The sequence below is a fragment of the Rousettus aegyptiacus genome, unplaced genomic scaffold (assembly GCF_014176215.1).
Source record: "Rousettus aegyptiacus isolate mRouAeg1 unplaced genomic scaffold, mRouAeg1.p scaffold_m13_p_10, whole genome shotgun sequence".
Classification (NCBI taxonomy): Eukaryota; Metazoa; Chordata; class Mammalia; order Chiroptera; family Pteropodidae; genus Rousettus; species Rousettus aegyptiacus.
In genome coordinates, this window is record NW_023416285.1 from 48607632 (window position 1) to 48629998 (window position 22367).

At 38.8% G+C, this 22367-nt stretch overlaps 1 pseudogene; it reads right to left on the minus strand.

Annotated features, from left to right (window-relative positions):
- Positions 1 to 21206: 21206 nt before the first annotated feature.
- On the minus strand, positions 21207 to 22110 carry LOC118607702 (annotated as a pseudogene).
- Positions 22111 to 22367: the final 257 nt, after the last annotated feature.

Here is a 22367-nt window from a genome sequence, read left to right on the forward strand (position 1 = left end):
GTCTGCCGTGGCAGTTCACCTTGGGCTTAACTGTGGCCACTCCCCATTCACACTGCCAGCCAGGATTAGGGAGGTGCTTTGGACACCCATCCCTCATCTTATAGGGCTTAGAACAGGGGTCCCCAAGCCCCGGGCCATGAGCCAGTACCAGTCCATGTCCTGTTAGGAACCAGGCCACATAGCAGGAGGTAAGCAGCAGGCAATCAAGTGAAGCTTGATCTGTATTTGCAGCCAGCCACTCTCTCAGATTATCAGGCATTAGATTCTCATAGGAGAACCAGTCTCTGGTACCAAAGTGTTTGGGGACCTCTGGCTTAGAACTTAGAGAATTAACTGATAGTGCTTCCCAGTGGACTCATCTTAAGTCCACACTCCCTCAGAGTCCAAATGCATCTTTTCCATAGAGGGACATCAACTCTTGATCCTGGACCTCATTATTTGTCTTCAACCTTAGCTGATCAGATGAGTCATCTGAAAGGGATCTTTAAAAGTACTGTCTTGATTTGAATACATGTTTTCACATGGACTTCTAGGCAGTCTCTTCTAGTAACTAGGGTTAGGTTGGGTTCCACACAGTAACTTTTAGAGTTAAATTTCTGAAGGATGATTCCACATAAATATAAAACAATCTCTTGTTAAATTGTTAATCTGGTAGATTAACTCCAAAGAGAAACTGGCCAAATGAAATTCAATGTTTGTATCAAAGCTGAAGAACTGAGACCAAATGTGCTAATTATCCATTCTAGTCTAAGTTTAAAGCCAGCTGACCCTATGGTATCATCCTCTCCCATTCCTCATTTCCAGACCCTAATGGCACACAGGATTCTCTTGGCAGAGCGGGCTCTTGTCTACACTGCAACATTTGCCAGGACTTAGGGATTACCATCTCTGCTTTAGGTATTCTCTCAGGATCACAAAAAAAAAAAGATCTCTGTTCCTCTGGCCACAGATATCTGGATACCAGAGGGCAAGTATAGTTTCTGAAACCAAAGAGGCCTTAAGGAATTTAAGGAAACTGCCAGAAGTAGGTTTTTAGAAGTGAGTGAAAAGAGCCTATAGCCTAAAAGTCTACATGTGTAGGAACTGCTCCAGGCTATAATTGAGTATTCAGTAGATTTGGGACATTAAAATCTTTTAGCTTTGCCTATTGGACCTCCACTGCTACTCCATACAAAAGAGAGAATGAGAATCATCTGGATCAGAAGTCTTGGTTAATCTGCTTAATTAACATCATGTTAAATATTAACTTTACCCCACACATTTGATTTTTTTAAGTATTGGATAAACTTCGAACAAGCAAAATGATTCTTCTCTACACCCTTACTAGAGGTTAATTTCAAATTATCTATTGCTTCTTTCCAAAAGACTAATTGAAAGGAGTGATGTTTATGAAAAATTGATTGGATGTCAAGTAGCACATACAATTCTTATTATTCCACATTCCATCCTCAGATTGTACAGGACCCTCATGTACTGGGACAATATTTTCTTGGCTTCACACATAACCACGTTTACTATGTTATGTTTTGGAGTTAGCCTTCCACTTTCATCAAGGGATGCTAGAAAAAAACCTGGCTAATAAAATCCATAATTCTCTTTATTCCAGGAATGTGGATGACATTGCCCACTACATCACTCAGTTCTCACTATAGAAAGCCCCTCATGAAAATTTTCTGACAAAGTCGCCTGGTAGGAAAGACTATGTATCCCTTGAGTCATAGGCATTTTTCCTCAGTTGATAAGAGTATAGAAACTGTCTTATCTGGTACTTTGCCTACCAGGAACTTAAAGCCTTATTTAAAGGTCAGAGAGTCAAGCTCCAATTATCTAGCCCTGATGGAGTTTTTTCTTATGTGGGGGAGGTGACCCCAGACTCAAGAGGCTAAAACATCCTGCTCTGGGCTGTCCAGAATTAGATCTCAGATTGTAAGGCTTCTGAACTAAGTGGCCAGCAGAATTTTTTTTTTTTTTTTGATGAAGCTTTCCCTGATCCCCACAAAATTACCAAACTTGGGGCTGATATAGAGTAATCCATTGAGGTTCCTAGTTTGTACTCATTGTTACACTTTCTTTGAAAGCCAAGTTATTGGTCCAGTGTCCTGACTTTTTTGTCCAATAGGGGAGGTAAGGAGACACTGACTTCTAGCTAAGGTACCATCTCATATGTACCCTGGAATGACTATCTCAGATTTTTCTACACCAACCTCCCTCCACCTGGCCCTTATAAGCTGCTTCCTTCTGTTACTGATCCTGATGAGCTCATAACTCATCATCACTCTGCTGAATAGAGCTCTCTCTAGTGGTAACCCCCTTGATGTTCCCTTCTCAAATTTAGGAAGGCAAGACTGATGACTACAAGTTCAAAATGTCGGTCTTGCCACTCAGGGCCAGAACTTAGACTTGACCCCTTTAGTTGGAAGGCCCATCTTAGAGGCCACTACCCTGAATCCTAACTGTTCAGGAAGGGGTGGTCCTACAATGCCACTGTTGCCACCAAGAGGAGATCGGTGTTCCCTCTCACTCCTGTCTGTCTTCACATGGAGCTCACCCCCATCAGCAAAACTACTCCACGCTTCCTCACTCTCCCTAGTCCAAAAACATCTTATTTCTTACCCCAGAGTTAATGTGGAAATGTCTTTCCCCAATCCCTAGGACTCATGCTGTGGTCTCATAGGAAGACTATGGTGTGGTTTTGTGGTGTAAGTATTATGTTGGTATATTTCCCAAAACCTGGGCCATTCCACATTGGCTTTGGTCATGTTGGTATCCTAGAAAAGGTCTCCTAGGGCTGGGTCAGAATTTTAATGAAACAACACATAACATGTAAATATGTTCATATGTAAATCCAAGTTATGTGAGTTTATCCCTAGTATCAAAATAGTATGTGACTTTAAAGTGATGATTGTACCAATCATGATTTATAGCTTTGGTTTTGATCATAATTTTTAAATTAGCACATTGGCATAGTAAACAATTCTAATGGAACAATGAGCAGTATCAATCTTCATGGTCTTGACTGCCATGACCCCACCACCACCTCCAGAGGATGTCCTCCCAAAGATGTCCCACATCTATACAATTTGATTAATGAGTTTTATTAAAAGCCTATAAATTTATGATGAAATTGTGGATGTTCTGCAGTAAGGTCTAACCTTAATATCTTGCAATGAGATATTTCCTTAGCAGAAGTAACTGACATAATTATTGGCATCTAGCCTGTAAAATCATACAAATGCTATCTATGAACTAGCCAGTTGTGGTAGCACCATCATTTTAGATATCCTTTGCCTTTTATAGCAATCTTCCTGATTTCATGCTTTGGCATACATTTCCCAGAAAATTAAAAACTTCTTTAACTTACCCACAGAGCTTTATGATTAAATAAACAATAATTATAAAATTTGACTAATATGATTCATCTAAAAGAAGAATGCTGCTCAACTTATTTGGAATCACTTTAATATCTCAAGTCATATAATATAAAACAATAACCTGGGATGTGATTTTTATTAACATTTTATTATTGCCTGATTAAATCCCAAACGAGCCATATTTAAAGAGATGCCAGATAGTGATTAAAAGCAACCCCCACTGTCCAATGAATTCCACAACCAGCTTAATTTGCTATCATAATATATGAGCATGGAATTGTAATTCCATCAAATCTGAATCAACAATGGAGCTGTCATCTTGTCCCCACTATCTGTGACAAATGACCCCTGGTCTTCCTCACATTGGACACTTGGGCAAGTCAAGCAGAGAAGTAAAGTGGCTCAATGATTCTGTGATAGCCTTGTCAAACTTTCCTTAGAATTGCACTCAGTCTAAGAACCTTCCATATGATCTTCTTTCCACAGGAAGTTAGACCTTCATTTCAGCTTGATGGTGCTCTCAGCCTCACCTGATTCTCTCTCTATTTTCTGATAGACAGGATAAAACAGGTAAGAAATTTATTAGAGAAAATTCCTATCTTAGCATCTGCTCCTCATGTAATACCAGAAGTAGTCTGAGGAAAAATACAATAATATAGGGATTTAGAATGGGCTCGCCCACTGCCCATTCTAAATCTAGTGGGCAAAGAGGACTCCATCCCTTACAGATAGGACACAAATAGAATCTGTCACAAGATGCTGGCTCATTGATAAAGATTTCACCAAGATAGCCTGAAATTGCTGTGGAGGGAAATGCTGCAAATGCAATGACACAGACTTTTGAAAATTACAGAGGGAGAAAGCCTACAAAGACATCAGAGTTGATTATTTACTGCAAAGTCATACTGATGCCTGCAGCAGGTGGAGAGACTAAGAGCTGTTAATAAGCAGTTTGTGGGTAAGTGCCAGTAAGTGCAGCTTTCAAAGAGGCCTGGATCTCCTGCAGTGGAAAGGCAGACACAGCTGAGCAGTAGTCTGTAGACATAAATTGTTAGAGTCACAGAGCTCAAGAGACTTTGGAATGCTCACCCAGGATATTTTTGTTATGCAAAGGTCAAGACTCTAGCGGGAAAAACCTGGAACCTTAAAACATGGGATCTGTATATCTTGATGCATGCCCCTGAGGATAACTCTGAAAGATGCTCTGTGTTTGCCAAGGTTGTCCATTTTCTCTAGGAAGAGATGGCCTTTTCCTGTGGTAGAAGACACTGCAGAAGTCTCTCCTTCACAAGACAACAGCTGTCCCCAATCCCACCCCAGCTTCTAGGCTAATAACTAGAGTTAAATCTCAGCATAACTCAGGGGATGTACTGGGCCTGATGAGGGAGGGGAAAACTATACACCTGTTACAATATTAGCTAGCAAAATGATCCCAACAGTCCAGGTAACATCCATCACCATACATAGTTACAAAAAAATTTTCCTGTAATAAGAACCTTCAAGATCCTCTCTCCTAACTACTTTCAAATATGCACTACAGTATTATTAACTACAGTCACCATGCTGTATATCATATTCTCATGACTTATTCATTTTATAACTAGTAATTTGTACCTTTTGATCCCATTCCTCCATTTCACACATCCCCACCCTCCACCCCTAACATCAGACAACCACCAATTTATTCTCTATGTCCATGAGTTTGGTGTTATTTTGTTTGTTGTTGGTGGTGGGGAATTGTTTTGTATTTTTAGATTCTACATGTGAGATCATATTGTATTATCTCATTTCACTTAGCATAATGCTTTCAAGGCACATTCATGTTGTTGGAAATGGCAAGAATTCATTTTTTATGGCTAAATAATATTCCATTGTGTATATATACCACATTTTCTTTATCAATTCATCCATCAATAGACATTTAAGTTGTTTTCATGTCTTGGGTATTTATAAATAATGCTGCTGTAAAATCGAGGTACATATATCTTTCCAAATTAGTGTTTCTGTTTTCTATGGATAAATACCCAAAAGTGGAATCATTTGATCATATGTTAGTTCTATTTTTAATTTTTTGAGGAAACTTCATACCTCTTTTCACAGTATCTCCACCAATTTACATCTCCATCTTACAACAATGCAGAAGTGTTCCTTTTTCTCCACATCATTGCCAACACTTGTTATTTCTTGTTTTTATACTAGCCATTCTAATAGGTGTGAGGATCATGATATCTCATTGTGCTTTGATTTGCATTTCCCTGATGATTCATAATGTTGAGCATTTTTTCATGTACCTGCTGGCCATCTGTCTGTCTTCCTTGGAAAAATGTCTATTCAGATCATCTGCTCATTTATTAATCAGATTCTTTTTTTTTCCAATTGAGTTGTATGAGTGCCTTATTTTTTTGGATATTAGCCACTTATCAGATATATTATTTGTAATTTTTTTCTCCTGTTTGGTAAGTTGCCACTTAATTTTGTTGATGATTTCCTTTGCTGTTAAAATCTTAAGTTTGATATAGTTCCATTTGATTATTTTTGCTTTTGCTGCCTTTGTTTGTCTGATCCAAAATTCATCACCAAGACTGATATCAAGGAGCTTACTGCCTACATTTTCTTTTAGGAGATTTATGGTTTCTGGACATTGTTTGTTGATTTTTTAAATATTTACTATAGCTGATAGCTACAGAGCTAAGTTGTTTCACTTCTACATTTGAGTTTGAGTTTTATCATCAGAGGAAATCTCATTACAAGGTGAAAATTTTCAATGAGCTTTGGAATTTGATAATTACTATGCTGAGTGCCATTTTCCATTCAGTTAATGAATAGATATATTAGTTCATATTTTCTATTTTTCTCCATGTGTTTTTCTTAGTATTTGTTTCCTATGAGTTTGTTCTGTTTCCATTTGAGGGAATTAAACATATATTACTCAGCATTCATGAAAAAAGAAAAAAGAAAAAGGCCTCCCATAGAGAAATAAGAAAAAGACCAATGATAATGGAAAAATCAACAAAGTGTATGAACTGAGAGTAATCCAGTAGAAAAACTGGGCAAGATACATGAACAGACAATTCACAAAAAGCAATGGCCCTTAACCATATAGAAGATGATCACCTCCGGTTATAAGATCAATGCAAATTAAAATACACTAAGCTCATCCCCCTTCCTTTCCTTGGAGGTGGAAATATGAGGCTGAGGAGGTGGTGGGAACAAGAGGGTGGGGCTGGAGAGCTGGCATGGAGCCAAGAAGGTTCCCAGCATGGGCAGGAGATTGGCTCTCATTGCTCAGTCTCTCTGTATACAACCAAAGAAAGGATTTACAAATGAGGGTGGGGGGATGCTAAAAATAACCCTAAGATGTTGGATTGGGAGTTGGAGGTTAACATTGTGAACTCGTAGTCTTGTAGCATAAATAGATACAGTTATATATGTAGATACATATATTTCCTAGCTCTGTGTCTTGCAAGAAACTAGAAGCAAGATATCCTAGGAGCAATGAGTATTCTAAATTCCAAGATCTTTGTTTCTAAGTATCATCCTCAAAATATATAAACTTCCAGTTATAAAGGAGTCCTGGTGATGTAATGTACAGCATAGCACAATAGTTAACAAAGCTTTACTATATATTTGAAAGTTGCTAAGCCAGTAGACCCTAAAATTATTATCATATGAAAAAAATGTGTAACTGTGTGAGGTGATGGATGTTAAGTAAACTTATCATGATAGTCATTTCACAATATATACATATATAAAATCATTGTGTTGTTTTGATAACTGAAAGTAATACAATGTTATATGTCAATTATATCTCACTTTTAAAAAATTAAATACCATTCTTCACTAAAAAAAAAAAAAGAGTAGTCAGCAAACTATGGCTTGTAGGCCAAATATGGCCCACTGTCTGCTTTATAAATACAATTTATTGAAACACGCTCATGCCCATTCATTTACATATCATCCTGGCTACTTTTGTACAATAACAGTAAAGTAGTCATGACAGAGCCCCATGGCTCACAGAGCCTAAAGTATTTACTATCTAACCCTTTCCAGAAAATGTTCACTGATCTCTGACTTGAAGAAACCAGGACTCCTCGGAGAAATGGATGACTCCAGGGCTAGGTCAGGGAAAGTATAAAATGAGCCTGAGATATCTTGTACTGGAAAGTAAAAAAGATGCTCAAAGAACATAGGATCCAATTTTAAGGGGCTCCTACTAGTCAATATGGGATAATCCGAGCATCAAAATAAAGGATAGTAATGGATTATAATCCATTAAATAAAATTATAGAAGTAAATATTGATATAAACATATGAGAAGGAAATGCTCTTTTTGTTACAATTGAATGTAAACTGATAAATATAGAAGGAATGTTGATGAAAATACCTCACCACTTGGCAAACATTACAGTGATGACTGGTTCAAGTGGGAGTCATTGATAGAAGCTAAGGCTGGTGGGTGGAAGTTTGAGACATGGCCAATATCCCATTTTTCATCGGAAATATTCCCACAAAATAATTCTCAATTACGAAGTGGAAAATAGCAGGCTTCTTCACCTGTCAATTCGCCAGACTCCAAGTTGAGCAGGTGATCAAGGATAACATTGACGGTGGTGAGGTGAGTCAGTGTCACGTGCCTCCGATGCACTGCACTTAGAAGAGCACAGCATCCTTTCTGAACAGTAGTGTTCTATCAGTGTCGATGGCATAATTCAAATGATTTCACTGTAGCTTTATAAGTAAGATGGGTCTTGTGTTTCAGAAATACACTCTGGAGTATTTAGGAGTGAAGGGTCATTATGTTAACTACTTGCTTTGAAGTGGTTCAGAAAATAAATAAGGTTACAGAACAAAATTAAATGAATAGTTATTAATAACTGAGTAATCTTAATGAGGGGGATATGGTACTATTTATTGTTCTTGCAACTTTTCTGTAAGTTTGAAATTTTAAAATAAATTTCAAAAATTCAGACATACTTTTTTAAAAGTCATGTTTATTATATAAAATGGTTTGGTGTTTGGCATTTTGGCAAGGGGTTGGAAAAACAAGAAATCACATAGCTTTCTACTTATGGAGGGTTGTTTGTTACCATCTTTTAAATCCATATATCTTTTGACATGACAATTCCACTTTTAGGAATTTATGCTACAAATATATACACCTATGAATATAGGATAATCGAGTCACATGAAATACACATAATCAAAAGCAGAATTGTGTGAAATATTCAACTGTTTGTGTGCAAAAAAAAACCCATGTATACATATTTACTTATAATTACTGATAATATCCAAAAGAATAGAAAAGAACCTTGGTGGCTAGGTCGGAGGGTAGACAAGAGATTTTGTCCATCATTCTAAAAGTAAAAAGAAGGTAGATATAGGAGAGGTGAAGAACTGAGGCTATTTTTGGAATTAGTCTTAGATTCCACCTCTTCACGAGAGGAACCACAATTTCCCCTTTCTTTGAATCTAGACTTTGGCCAATTGAATATGGTAGTCAAATGTGACATTCGGTGCATCAGTTCCAAGCCTAGACATTAGATCCTTGCAACTGACATGAAAATGTGCCCAGGAATTCTGGTTGGAAGATGAAATGCATAGAATAGCTTTAGTAATCCCAGCTGAGACCATGCTAGATGAGCCAACAGCCAGCCAACCACCGGAATGAGTCCAGCTAAGACCAAACAAACTGCCCAGCTAAACCCAGCAGAAACATCCAACAGGACTATAGTCTTATGGGCATTATAAATGGTTGTTTTAAGCCACTAAGGTTGTGGTGGTTTTTAATGCAGCATTAGTGTGGCAATAGATAATATATTCCCAGTATGAACCTTTCTTATTGGGTCCTATGTGACTTTTGGTGTGTAACAATCCTTATCTCTTGCCACAAACCTAGAAATCCAAAATTATGTTAAGCTTTCCTATGACCTCTTGGCAATTGGGTATGGGCATATGACTTGAGCTCAGTTAATCAAATACTTGCATATGGGACTTTGAGCGTTGCTGTATCCGTTAATGCAAGTGTTAAAATTCTCAAGTGTCTTTGTTTCTTGGGGTTGCTTGCTCCAGATTTTTTGATGGTGACATTGTCAGCTGCATAAAGTCTTAACACTGATACCTGTTCAGTTGGTCCTGGTGGTGAGTTTTCAGCTCTGCCCCTATTTACACATATTTCTGGGCCCAGGTCTCCTACTCCTAATAATTCAGTGAGCTGCCCAATATCTTTTCAAGTTTATTTTCTGTTTAGAGAGGTCAGTGGGCCATTTTTGTTTTTTAAATAGAATGTCATTTATTTAGAAAACCTTTGAAATTGATTAGCCATGGATCTGCTAGTGTGGACAGTTCTAACTGTCACATTGAAATTATAGTGAAAAAAAGGTAGGGAAGAATTTTAGGAGTGGTGATGGTATTAATGTGCCCTCTACACTATTTGCCTTTGAAATATAAGTAAAAAGACTAGCTCAGTATATCTCAATTACTGTGATATAGCACAATGAAAGTAGAGACCATTTACTGTGTGTCTTTGTATTGGAAATGAATTGTATCAAGACTCAAGTGCTAGCAACCTTTAACATTAGTGATGACCAGGGTTCAAGCTTTGAACTCTACTCCTATTCCATTATTTACTTAGGTTTATGACATACCTTTTGACTGCTCTCACACTGTCCTGAAAAGAAATTCAGATTCACAAGTATTAGCAGTGTGCCAAAATGCTTTCTATTGTCCCTTTAAAAAAAAGTGCCTTGAATGTGGATCTCAAATAACTCAGGAAATCTCCAACCAGACAAGAAATTGGATAACTACCAATTTTTCCATCTCTTGGCTGCCAGTTGTGTCCCAATTAGTTTGAGTCTTAACAGGAGGAAGACCCTGGATAAGTTTCAGCTGGCATCTGTTCAATGTGTAAATCTTTCAAATCTATCATGTCTCATTCCATAGTTTAGACCCTCATCTCTCATCTAGACAATTACCGAAACTTAAGATTGGAGGCAGAGATTCTAAATTTATAACAGGGAATAGGCCTTCTGTGATTCAGTTTATGCTTTCCTCTGCAATTCATGACAATCCCAGGATAAAATATAGATATTGCCTGGTCATACCTATTATTTCCAGAACACCAAACACTTGCACTTGTTCTTTCCTATGATTAGAATGACCTTCTCACTTGATAAATGTCTATTTATCCCTCAACTCCCAACTCAAGCATCACCCACTATGTGAATCTCCAAGTTGAGTTGACTGTTCACCTTCTCTTGTGGCCTGCTATCTGTTTAACCCTATTTCTAATACAGAGTATTGATTTCTTTGTTGTCTCTTCCATTGTTCAGAATTCTTTTATAACCCCATTGCATAGGCTATTATACTATAAGACTCAAATTATATCATTGGGAAGCGGCCTCAAAGGAGTAGAAAAAAAGAACTCTGAAGTGTCAAGGGCTTAAATTCTTTATTGTACAAAAAATTATAAATGTCCATCCTACCAACAAAAATGTCCCTAACATTTAAGAAACATACTGAGAAAGAGTGACAAGATGAAAATGCATAACAAATATTTCCTGGCTTTCAAACACTGTTCTCATGTACTCTATCATACACATGTTAATAAAGGAAGAGTCCTTTATTCCTTATTAACTGTATATAAGCTGAAAGGCTGGCAGGGCATAACAGAAATTTTATGGCCACTGGCATCAGTAATGGTTTGAATCTGGCCTTAAATTTCTTGCTCTCTGGATCTCAGTTCCTTGAATTAAAAGAATTGCATAGTACTGCTAGGAATTTTTCTTTTTAAATTAATTTTTAAATTAAGATAACATTGGTTAATAGGTTAATAACATAAATTCAGATGTGTATTATGCTTTGATATCTATATACACTATTGCATGCTCTTTACCAAAAGTCTGGTTTCCATCTGTTACCATATATTTGACCTCAACCTTTACCTATTTTGCCCTCCCCCTGCTTTTCCCTTTCTCTCTGGTAACCACCATTCTATTGTCTATATCTACATGGGTTTTTTTGTTAGTTTGTTACTTTTTAAAAATATTCCACATGAGTAAAATCATATAATTTTTCTATCAGACTTATTTCACTTAGCATAATATCCTCAAGATCCATCCATGTTGTCCAAAATGGAAATATTTCCTATTTTTATGTCTGAGTAGTGTGTGTCTATGTGTGTGCACGTATCACATTTTTCATCCATTCATCTGTCAATGAACACTTAGGTTGTTTCTATATCTTGATTACTGTAAATAATGCTGTAATGAACATAGGGATATATATGTATATATATCTTTTTAAATTGTTTTCATATTCTTCAAATACCCAGAGGTGGAATCGTTTGATCTGTTTATAACATTTTCAGGAACCGCCACACTGTTTTCTATAGTGGCTGCACCAATTTACATTCCCATCAACAGTGTACAAGGGTTCTCTTTCCTCCACATTCTCTCCAACACTTATTTCTTGTCTTTTTGGTAGTAGCCATTCTGGTGTAAAGTGATATTTCACTGTGGTTTTTATTTACATTTCCCTAGTTAGTAAATAGTGATGTTGAACATCTGTTTATATGCCTGTCAGCCATCTGTATCTCTCCTGGAAAAAATGTCTCAGATCCTCTGCCATTTTTTCATCGGGTTATTTATTCTCTTGCTATTGAATTGTATGAGTTCCTTATATATTTTATATATTAACTCCTCATGGCAAGTATCATTTTCAAATATCTTTCCACGTTTGACTAGTTTCCTTTTTGTTCTGTGATGATTTCCTTGCTGTGCAGAAGCTTTTTAATTTGGTATAGTCTCATTTTTTTTTTTTTTGTTTCCCTAGCCTTTCAAGTCAAATTCATAAAAACAACACTCAGACCAATGCCCAGAAGCTTAGTGCCTATGTTTTCTTCTATGTATTTTATTGTTTCAGGACTTAACTTCAATTCTTTAATCCATTTTAAATTAAGTTTTGTGTATGGCATAAGATAGTCATCTAGTTTCATTATTTTGCATATGGCCATCCAGTTTTTCCAACACAATTTATTGAAGAGATTTTTCTTTCTCTGTTGTATATTCTTTGCTCCTTTGTCATCAGTTAGTTGCTGATGTATATGGAAAATGCCACTGGGATTTCGATAGGGATTATATTGAATATGTAGATTGCTTTAAGTAGTATGAGCATATTAACAATGTTAATTCTTCCAATTCATGAACATGAAATATCTTTACATTTCCTTGTATCTTCTTCACTTTCTTTCAATGACATTTTGTAGTTTACAGTGTACAGGTCTTTCACTTCCTTTGTTTAGTTTATTTCTTCATATTTGATTTTTGTTGCAACTATAAACAGAATTATTTTCATTTCTCTTCCTGATCATTTGTTGTTAGTATATATATTTTTGTATAATGGTTTTGTATCCTGCAACTTTACTGTATTTATTATTTCTATTAGTTTTTTAGTGGCATCTTTAGGGCTTTTTATGAGTAAAATCATGTTATCTGCAAATAGTGACAGTTTTATTTTCCTTTCGTTGAATGCCTTTTGTTTCTTTTTCATGCCTACTTTCTCTGGCTAGACCTTCCAGTATTATGCTGTATAAGAGTGGTGAGAGTGGTCATCCTTGACTCATTCCCGATCTTAGAGGAAAATCTTTTAGTATTTTAGAGTTGAGTATGATGGTAGCTGAGATTTTGTCATACATGGCCTTTTGTATGTTGTAGTACTACACCCATTTTATTGAGTATTTATCATAATGGAAGTTGTATTTTGTCAAATGCTTTTTCTGGATCTATTGAGATAATCATATAATTTTTATCTTTTATTTTGTTAATATGGTTAATTGAACCATCCTTGTAGTGCCTGGACTGAATCCCACTTGATCATAGTGTATGATCCTGTTTACTGTTGTATTCAATTTGCTAGTATTTTGTTAAGGATTTTTGCACCTATATTCAGAGATATTGGCCTGTAATTTTTTGTTTATATTGTCCCCTCCTGGTTTTTGTATCAGGTCAATTTTGGCCTCGTAAAATGTGTTAGAAAACATTCTCTCCTCTTCAATTTTTTGGAAGAGTTTGAAAAGGATATGTATTAAATCATTGAATGTTTGGTAGAATTCACCAGTAAAGCTGACAGTGCCAAGCTTATCAGGAAGGGAAGGTTTTGATTATTGGAAAGGAAACATGCCGGGGTGAGAGACATCCCCAGATCTCTCCTCTTGAAACAACAATAAGCTGAACATCTAAAACTCAACAAAGACACCCAAACTGTAAACCAGCACATCTGAGAGTGGGATCTGTGCATAAGAGCTATCACAGATCAGAAGTCTGGATGTGGGGCAGTGGACTGGGAGAAATAAAGAAGCTGTCTCTCTCACTGGTGCTGGAGTACCCTGTAGGGGGTGGTGGAAGGGAGAAGGAGTGGTGAGTTCCCAAAACAGCCCTGCCTGGGAGTTTGTGAATTTTATGCAACCGGCCGCAGGACCCAGTCATCAGGGCAGAAAGCAGAGAAGTGGACAGCAGAGAAACAACAGTTGATTTTTACTGGCCTCAGTTGCAAAATTGAGGCTGAACAATAGCCCCCAACCCTCAATCAAGAGGGCCCATCCCCCCATACCTTCCAAGACCAATCACCATGGAGCCCCAGAGATATCTGAGCAAACACTACAGAAACTGTTGCTAACATTAATAGGGACTGAAACTGAGGGTAGGGAGTGTAATTGAATATCTATAAAGAAATAAAGGTATTATATAAAGGTATTGTTAAGGCTTTATATAAAGCAGGTATCCAAGAGGCTTAGATGCCACCTATTGGAAACCAAAAGAAAAGCACCTTCTTTGCAGCAGGCTAAAGAGATATCTTTATATAATAAATCTTCCATCTGGAGAAAAAGCAGAATACATTTCCATTAATGCCCAGGTGGAGAAATACTCCATGAACAACCAAGGTGACAAGGCATCTCAGAAAGAAAGAGAAAAATCTCCAGAAAATAAGCTTACATACATAGAAATATGCAACTTATGACCGAGAATTCGGGATGGTACTTCTGAAAAAATTCAGTGAGTTCCTAAACAACTCATATCAACACTTTCAGGAATTAGAAAAACAACTAGATGAGCAGAGCAGGGAGATTGAAACCCTCAAAATGAACCAAATAGAACTTCTGGAGATACACACACACACACACACATACACACACACACACACTGCAAAAGTTGAAAAATGAAATAGCAAGCTTGGGAAATAGAGTCGACCAAATGGAGGAAAGGTTCAGTGCTATCGAAGACAGAAATCTAGAAATAAATCAGAAGGAAGAAGAGAGAAACTGAAAAATGAAAAATAATGAAAGAGAAATACAAGAACTAGATGATACCAGCAGGAAAGGAAACATAAGAATAATGGGCATTATCAAAGACGAGAAAAAGGAGCAGGGGCTAAAAAGTATTTTCAGGCTAATAATTGACAAGAATTTCCCAAATCTAAGGAATGAACTGGAGCTTGGAATTCAAGAAAAGTCAAGAGAACACACAATTACCTCAACTCAAAAAGTCCTTCACCGAGACACACTGTATTAAAATTATCAAAATTCAATGACAAGATAGAATTCTCAGGGCAGCCAGGGAGAAGAAAACAGTAACTTATAAAGGAAAACCCATTAGATTATCCTTGGTATTCTCAATGCAGACCTTACAAGCCAGAAAAGAATGGAATCAAATATTCAAACTGTGAAGTGAAAGGAACTACTAACCTAGAATAATGCATCCAGCTAAGCTCTTCTTAGATATGAAAGAGAAATTAAGACCTTTCCAGACATACAAAAATTGAGGGAATTCTCCACTATGAGGCCTGCACTACAGGAAATACTGAAAGGGGCCAGCTCACCAAAAACAAAATGACAAAAAAGAAAAAAACATAATTAGGAGTAAAGTGACTCTCATGCAAATAGAAGCAGAGGAATGCAACCCTTACCAAGAACAGGGTATGATAAGCTTAAAAATAAGAAGAGAATTACTATAGCAAGATATTAATGAACATTCAGCATACATAGGAACAAATTGAGATAACAATGATTGAAAGGGGGAGGATTCAAAGATCCAAATTCACAAAAGGGAATGGAGATAAGGCAAGCACAGAAGAAAATGGCCGACTGTGCGTGTGTGTGTGTGTGTAACACTATCCTTTACATATTTGTAATGGTAACCATACAGCAAAGGTTCAGAACCAAAGTATATAACACAAAACAAGAAGAACCAGAGGGAAAACCCACAAAAGCCAATCAAAATAAAGAAAACAGAAACACAAGGACAAGGAAGAAATGGGAACACTGAGCTACCAGAAAGCAAAAGACAAAATGGCTATAAAAAGATCTCATATTTCAATAATCACCCTAACCGTTAATGGGCTGAATGCACTAATAAAAGCATAGAGTTGCAGAATGGATCAAAAAACAAAACCCAACCATATGCTGCCTCCAGGAGACACATCTCAGCTCCAAAGACAAATATAGACTCAAAGTGAAAGGGTGGAAAATGATATTTCAAGCAAATGGCATTCAGAGAAAAGCAGCAGTAACAGTACTAATATCAAATGAAATGGACTTCAAAATAAAAAAGGTGAAGAAAGATACTGAGGGACACTTAATAATGATAAAGGGAATCATGCACCAAGAAGATATAACACTTATTAATATCTATACTCCCAATCAAGGAGCCCAAAAATATGTAAGCAATTACTAACAGAATTAAAATGAGAAACAGACCAAAACACTATTGTAGTAAGGGAACTAAATACCCCACTGTCAGATATAGACAGATCATCCAAACGGAAAATCAATAAGGAAGTAACATCTTTAAATGACACATTAGACCAACTGAACATAATTGAGCCTTTCATCCCAAAACAGCTGCTCATACATTTTTCTCTAATGCACATGGAACATTCTCAAGAATTGACCACATACTGGAACACAGAGACAGCCTCAACAAATATAAGAGGGTTGAAATCATACCAACCATATTCTCTGATCATAATGCTGTGAAACTAGAGATCAACTGCAAAAAGAAATCAGGAAGAACCACAAACACATGGAGATTAAACAACATGCTACTGAAGATTATAAAACATGCTACTGAAGAAATAAAAAGATCAAGAGATACATAGAAACAAATGATAGTACAGCATGTCAAAACTTTTGGGACATGACAAAAGCAATCATAAGAGAAAAGTTCATATCATTACAGGCCTATCTCCAAAACCAAGAACAAGCCCAAATAAACAACCTAACACTTCATCTTAAAAATCTAGAAAAGGAAGAACAAATGAAGCCTAAAGTCAGCAGATGGAAAAAATAATCAAAATTAAAGCAGAAATGAATGAAATTGAAAACAAACAAACAAAAAGAAACAATAGAAAAAATAAATGCAACAAAGAGCTGATTCTTTGAGAAGGCTAATAAAATTGACAAACCCCTGGCTACACTCACTAAAGAAAAAAAGGGAAAGGACACAAATAAAATCAGGGATGAAAGAGGGGAAATTATGACTGACATCACAGAAATACAAAGGATTATACAAGAATACTATGAAAAAGTATATAACACCAAATTTAATAACCTAGAAGAAATGGACCAGTACTTAAAAAAAAGACAATCTTCCTAGACTGAATCAAGAAGAACTGGAAAATCTAAATAGACCAACCAGCAGTATGGAAATAGAAACAATCACCAAAAACCTACCAAAAAGTAAAAGTCCAGGATCAGATGGCTTCACCAGTGAATTCTACCAAACATTTAGTAGGATGTTTGGTAGAATTCACTGATTTAGTATCTCTTCAAAGATTTAGTATCTCTTCACTTCAAATGCTTCCAAAAGATCAAAGAGGAGGCAATACTTCCCAACTCATTTTATGAGGCCAATATTACTCTGATACCAAAACCTGGTATGGATAGCACAAGAAAACTACAGACGAATATCTCTCATGAACACAGATGCAAAAATCCTAGATAAGATACTAGTAAACCAAATACAGCAACATATTAAAAAGATTATATACCACGATCAAGTGGGCTTCATCCCAGGGGCACGGGGATGGTTCAACATGTGCGAATCGATTAATGTAATATACCACATAAACAAATTAAAAAATAAAAATCATATGAACATATGAATAGATACAGAAAAAGCTTTCAACAAGATACAGTATCCATTCATGATCAAAACACTTGACAAAATCGGTATAGAAGGAAAGTGTCTTAACATAATAAAGGCTATATGACAACCCCTCAGCCAATATTATACTTAATGGTGAAAAACTAAAAACCTTCCCTCTAAGATCAAGAACAAGGCAAGGCTGTCCACTATCACCACTCTTATTCAATATAACATTGGAGGTCCTAGCGAGTACATTCAGACGAGACATAAAAGGTATCCAAATAGGAAATGAAGAAGTCAAACTGTCACTATTTGTGGATAGCATGATTCTCTATATAGAAAGCCCTAAAGACTACACAAGAACACTACTAGAAACAACAAGCAAATACAGTAAATTTTCTGGATACAAAAATCAATGTTCAAAAAACCATAGCTTTCCTATACTCTAATAATGAAGTGTCAGAAAAAGTAGAAAAAAATAATTCCTTTTGCAATTGCCACAAAAAAGAATAAAATACCTGGGAATAAATTTAACAAAATATGTGAAGGACCTATATAATGAAAACTACAAGACCCTATTAAAATATATCAAAGAAGATACAAAGAAATGGAAAGATATTCCGTGTTCTTGGATTGGAAGGAATGGAAGAATCAACAGTTAAAATTACCTTATTACCTAAAGCATTATACAGATTTAATGCAATCCCCATCAAATATCCATCAGCATTTCTTAAAGAAATAGAAAAAAAATCATCAGATTTGTATGCAAGCACAAAGGACCCTGAATTGCCAAAGCCATCTAGAGAAAAAAGAACGAGACTGGAGGCATCGCTCTACCTAACTTCAAAGCGACAGTAACCTAAATGGCATGGTATTGGCAGAAAAACAGACACAGAGACCAGAGGAAGAGAATCAAGAATCCAGAAGTAAACCCATATTTATATGGGCAAATAATTTGACAAAAAAAAAAAAAAAAAAAGCCAAAAACATACAGTGGAGAAAGGAAAGCCTCTTCAATAAATGGTGCTGAAAGGATATCTGCAGAAGAATGAAACTAGACTTCTATCTATCGCCACACACCAAAATTAACTCAGAATAGATTAAGGACCTGAATATACGACCCAAAACAATAAAAAGCATAGAAGACAACATAGGAACTTAATTCAAGGACCTTAGATTAAAGAGGATTTTATGAATTTGACTTCAAAGGTAAGGGAAGCAAAAGTGAAAATAAATAAATGGGACTACATTAAACTAAAAAGCTTCTGCTCAGCAAAAGGAACCATCATCAAGGGAAACAGACAACCATCCGAATGGGAAAATATATTTGTAAGCAACACCTTCAATAAGGGCCAGCCACAGGCTGCCGCAAGGTGCTGCAAACCCTTACCGGTAGCCGTGTCCACACCTGTGAACACCTAGTGGTATCCCCGGTCTGTGGGAAAAGGTCCTATGTAGTCCATTTGCCATGCCTGGAGTGGCTTACCCCGTGGGACACCACCCCCGGGGTACTCTTTACCCACTGTCTCTGTGGGTGCTGCTCAGCACACCAGGGGCATTGTGACACTGCAACTTGTGCTTGTGCCCTGGTCAATGATAGCCCCCATCGCTTCGCTACCTATTCCATAATACGGTGCCCTACATACCCCAGTTTTCGGTGGAGTCAGGGGCCAATGTCCGCTGGAACCAGTGGTACACAGACAAAGCACACTTGTGCCAGTGCATCAGCTACATCATTGTCCGGGGCTTGGAGGAGCCAATGGCTGGGGACATGGTATATGATGGCCCCCTGTTGAAGAATGCACTTCCAGAGGTCTTCCCTCAACCCCCAGCCCCATAGGGGATGGTGACCTATCATCCACTCCTTGGCAGCCCTCCAGGGCAACCACAGAGTTAGACCTCGATACACAGCCCAACTGTCAGTTTCAGACATGCACTGGGCCAGTTTCATTCATGAGGACCAAACACACAGCATGAAGCTCCACCTATTGGCTGGATTTCCCAGCACCAGTCTCATATCAGAAGGTTTCTGTGGATGGCTGTAATGCCATAGCAGCCCATGGCAGGAGCTGACCATGGCATGAGCCATCAGTGTACCAGGTGTCTCAGGGATGGGAGCCCAATCCTTTACAGAGGGACTTGGCACGTCCCCCATCTCAGCAGGTTCTTCCAGGAGCTCTGCTTGAAACTTCACCAGTCCCAATAAGAGGTGCAGTTGACCTGGCAGGGGGCTCACAGAGAACTGTGCCTGCTGCTCCAGGTACACCCCCAACTTGGTCAATGTAGGGGTTTGTGCAATTCCCATATGAGGAGTCTTCACCCAAGACCTTAGCCACCCCTCCACAGGGTACATTGACTGCACGATTATGAGATTAGGGCCAGCAATGGTCTCACTGGCCAGGAAGGCTGCATATGTGGCAGCCAGTTGCTTCTCTATAAGAGAATACCGTGCTTCTGCCCTTAACAGAGAATACTGCAATTTTATGCTTTTCCATAATTGGGACCAGAAGCCTATCAGCACCTTCTGGAAACCATGCTTCTGCCACAAACCCCATCCAAACTCCTTCATCCATCTGTACCGTAGCAGGAATGGAAAGGCTAGATGTACTATGTGTAGAGTTTGGGCTTGTGCTACAGCTTGCTTTTATCTTATCAATGCCTTTATCTTATCAATCACTGCCTCTGGCATTACTTTTGTCTTACCCAACCAGACAACTCCCAATAATCTGACAGAGAACCCAGGTTCCCGACCTTGTCCTCATTGACCGCCCAACCCCAATCTGAGAGCGAGAGCTTCTCGCAGGCTGGTCGCCACTGCTTTTAGTTCTGTAAGAGAATCAGAGGTTAGCATTATATCATCACTGTAATGATACAAGTGCACTGTGGGTGGTCGTTTCCATGTGGCTAAATCTGGAGCCATGAGATCATGGCACAAGGTAGGACTGTGCAGATAGCCCTGGGGAAAGATGAGGAATGTCCATTGTTGCCCCTCCCAGGTGAAGGCAAACTGTTCTCGACTTTCTGGCACTATGACAATAGAGAAAAAGATGTTTGCAAAGTCTACCACATAATGGTATCAACCAAGTTCATGTGACAACTGGTCCATGATGTCTGCCACATTCAGTATGGTGGCATCAGGGGTGGCGTAACCTTATTCGACTCATGATAGTCAACTGTCACACTCCAGGGGCTGTCAGGCTTCTTCACTGGCCACACGGGGGAGTCGATGGGCTATGAGTGGAACAAATGATACCAGCTTCTTCCAGCTTCAGAACGGTGTGTCCTATTTCCTCAAGGCCACCCAGCAGGCGGTACTGCATTGTATTCACTATCTGGGTAGCCTGGGGCAACATCAATGGGGCATGGTGTAGATGTCCCCAGATAATAGTTTTCACTACCCGGATACAAAAGTGAAATTCACCAGCAGTGGTATTTTCAGTAAAGCCTTGCAAAACATCAGTCTCCAAAATGTACTCCTGTATGGAGGATATGGACACTTGGTATGTCGGAGGAAGCAATCTCCAATACCCGATGTCATAGGGACTGGACGCACGTGAATGATTTGACCCCCACAGCCTTCTATGGTTGCAGTGGGCCCGGAAAACTTGTCCAGATTCCCATAAAGCAGGGTGCTGTTAGCACCCGTGTCTACGAGGCCTAATACCCTCTGCACATTGCGGGGGCGACCAATGTATAGTCAGTTCTCAGGAATAGGAGTGAACTGCTGGTCAGGGCGCAGCTGATTCCGCAGCAACAGCAGCACTTTGTTAGGTTGCTGTGCAATCTTTTCTGCGGCAACTCCTGCTGCCAGGAGATCAAATCACATTTGCCAGCAGCTCACTTTCGCAGCTGCTTGGCCTGGGCGCTGCACCACACCCCCCTTTTCAGCCACAGCCTCCAACTGTGCACTAGCTGGTTTGGGAGTGCAGGGGGTGGTACGGCACGCACGTGGGTGGAATGCTCCTTGCGTTTCACTTCCGCATCTCCTAATCTCGCCATGGCTGACTTTACCTCGTGAATCCATCTATCCACATACGGAGCCAGCAGTGCTGCCATGGTGCCAAAAGTACCAGCCAGGCCAGAGGTCAAGATCAAGTCCTTCATACAAGTTGTAAATACCTCCTCATCGGAGCTAGTGTACTGGACGTGAAACATTATCTGTTACATGCCCATTTCCTGGATTATCTGGACCAGATCTAAGTACATGGGCCATTTGCTCACTGTCTCTGGCAGCTCCCCAGGGTCAGCCCACACTGTGCAGCGGACATGGGCCAGTTAATGAGGGAGTGGTTACCAGCACCCCACGCTGAATGTGCCACATTCTGGAGGCGCTGCCTGGGGGACGATAACACCGTTACAGAGGCCAGCTGAGCCATCTCTTCTGGAGATAATTCAGTCCCTTTGGCCTTGTCATTCCACAGCCACAGCAGCCACCCTGGAATCATCTCCCTGGCTCTCTGATGTACCTGTTTCGTCATGTCCTGGAGTTTGACAGGGGTGTACTCGATCAAGATGGTATGCTTTTTAGCCTGGGGGCATCGCCAGCTTGTCCTCACCCCCAGGGCCAAAGACTGCTCTACTGCAACCTGCTGCTGTATCATGGGCCACGCCTGCCATGGTATCTCCGGTGGGCTCCCAGACCAGGACAATGGTAGCGACTTGTCAGGGCCCTGCAGGATGCATTAGGCTGCTGCCAGCTACCTTTCCAGTGCTTCTTCCTGATGTTGCAATAACTGCACCCGCTGAGCCTGGTCCTGAACCTCCAGGATGGCCTGCCACAGCACTGCCAGGAACATTCAAGCCACCCAAACCCTTGCCTCCTCGTGAGTGGTCAGGATATTCGGCTCCAGCAACTCCA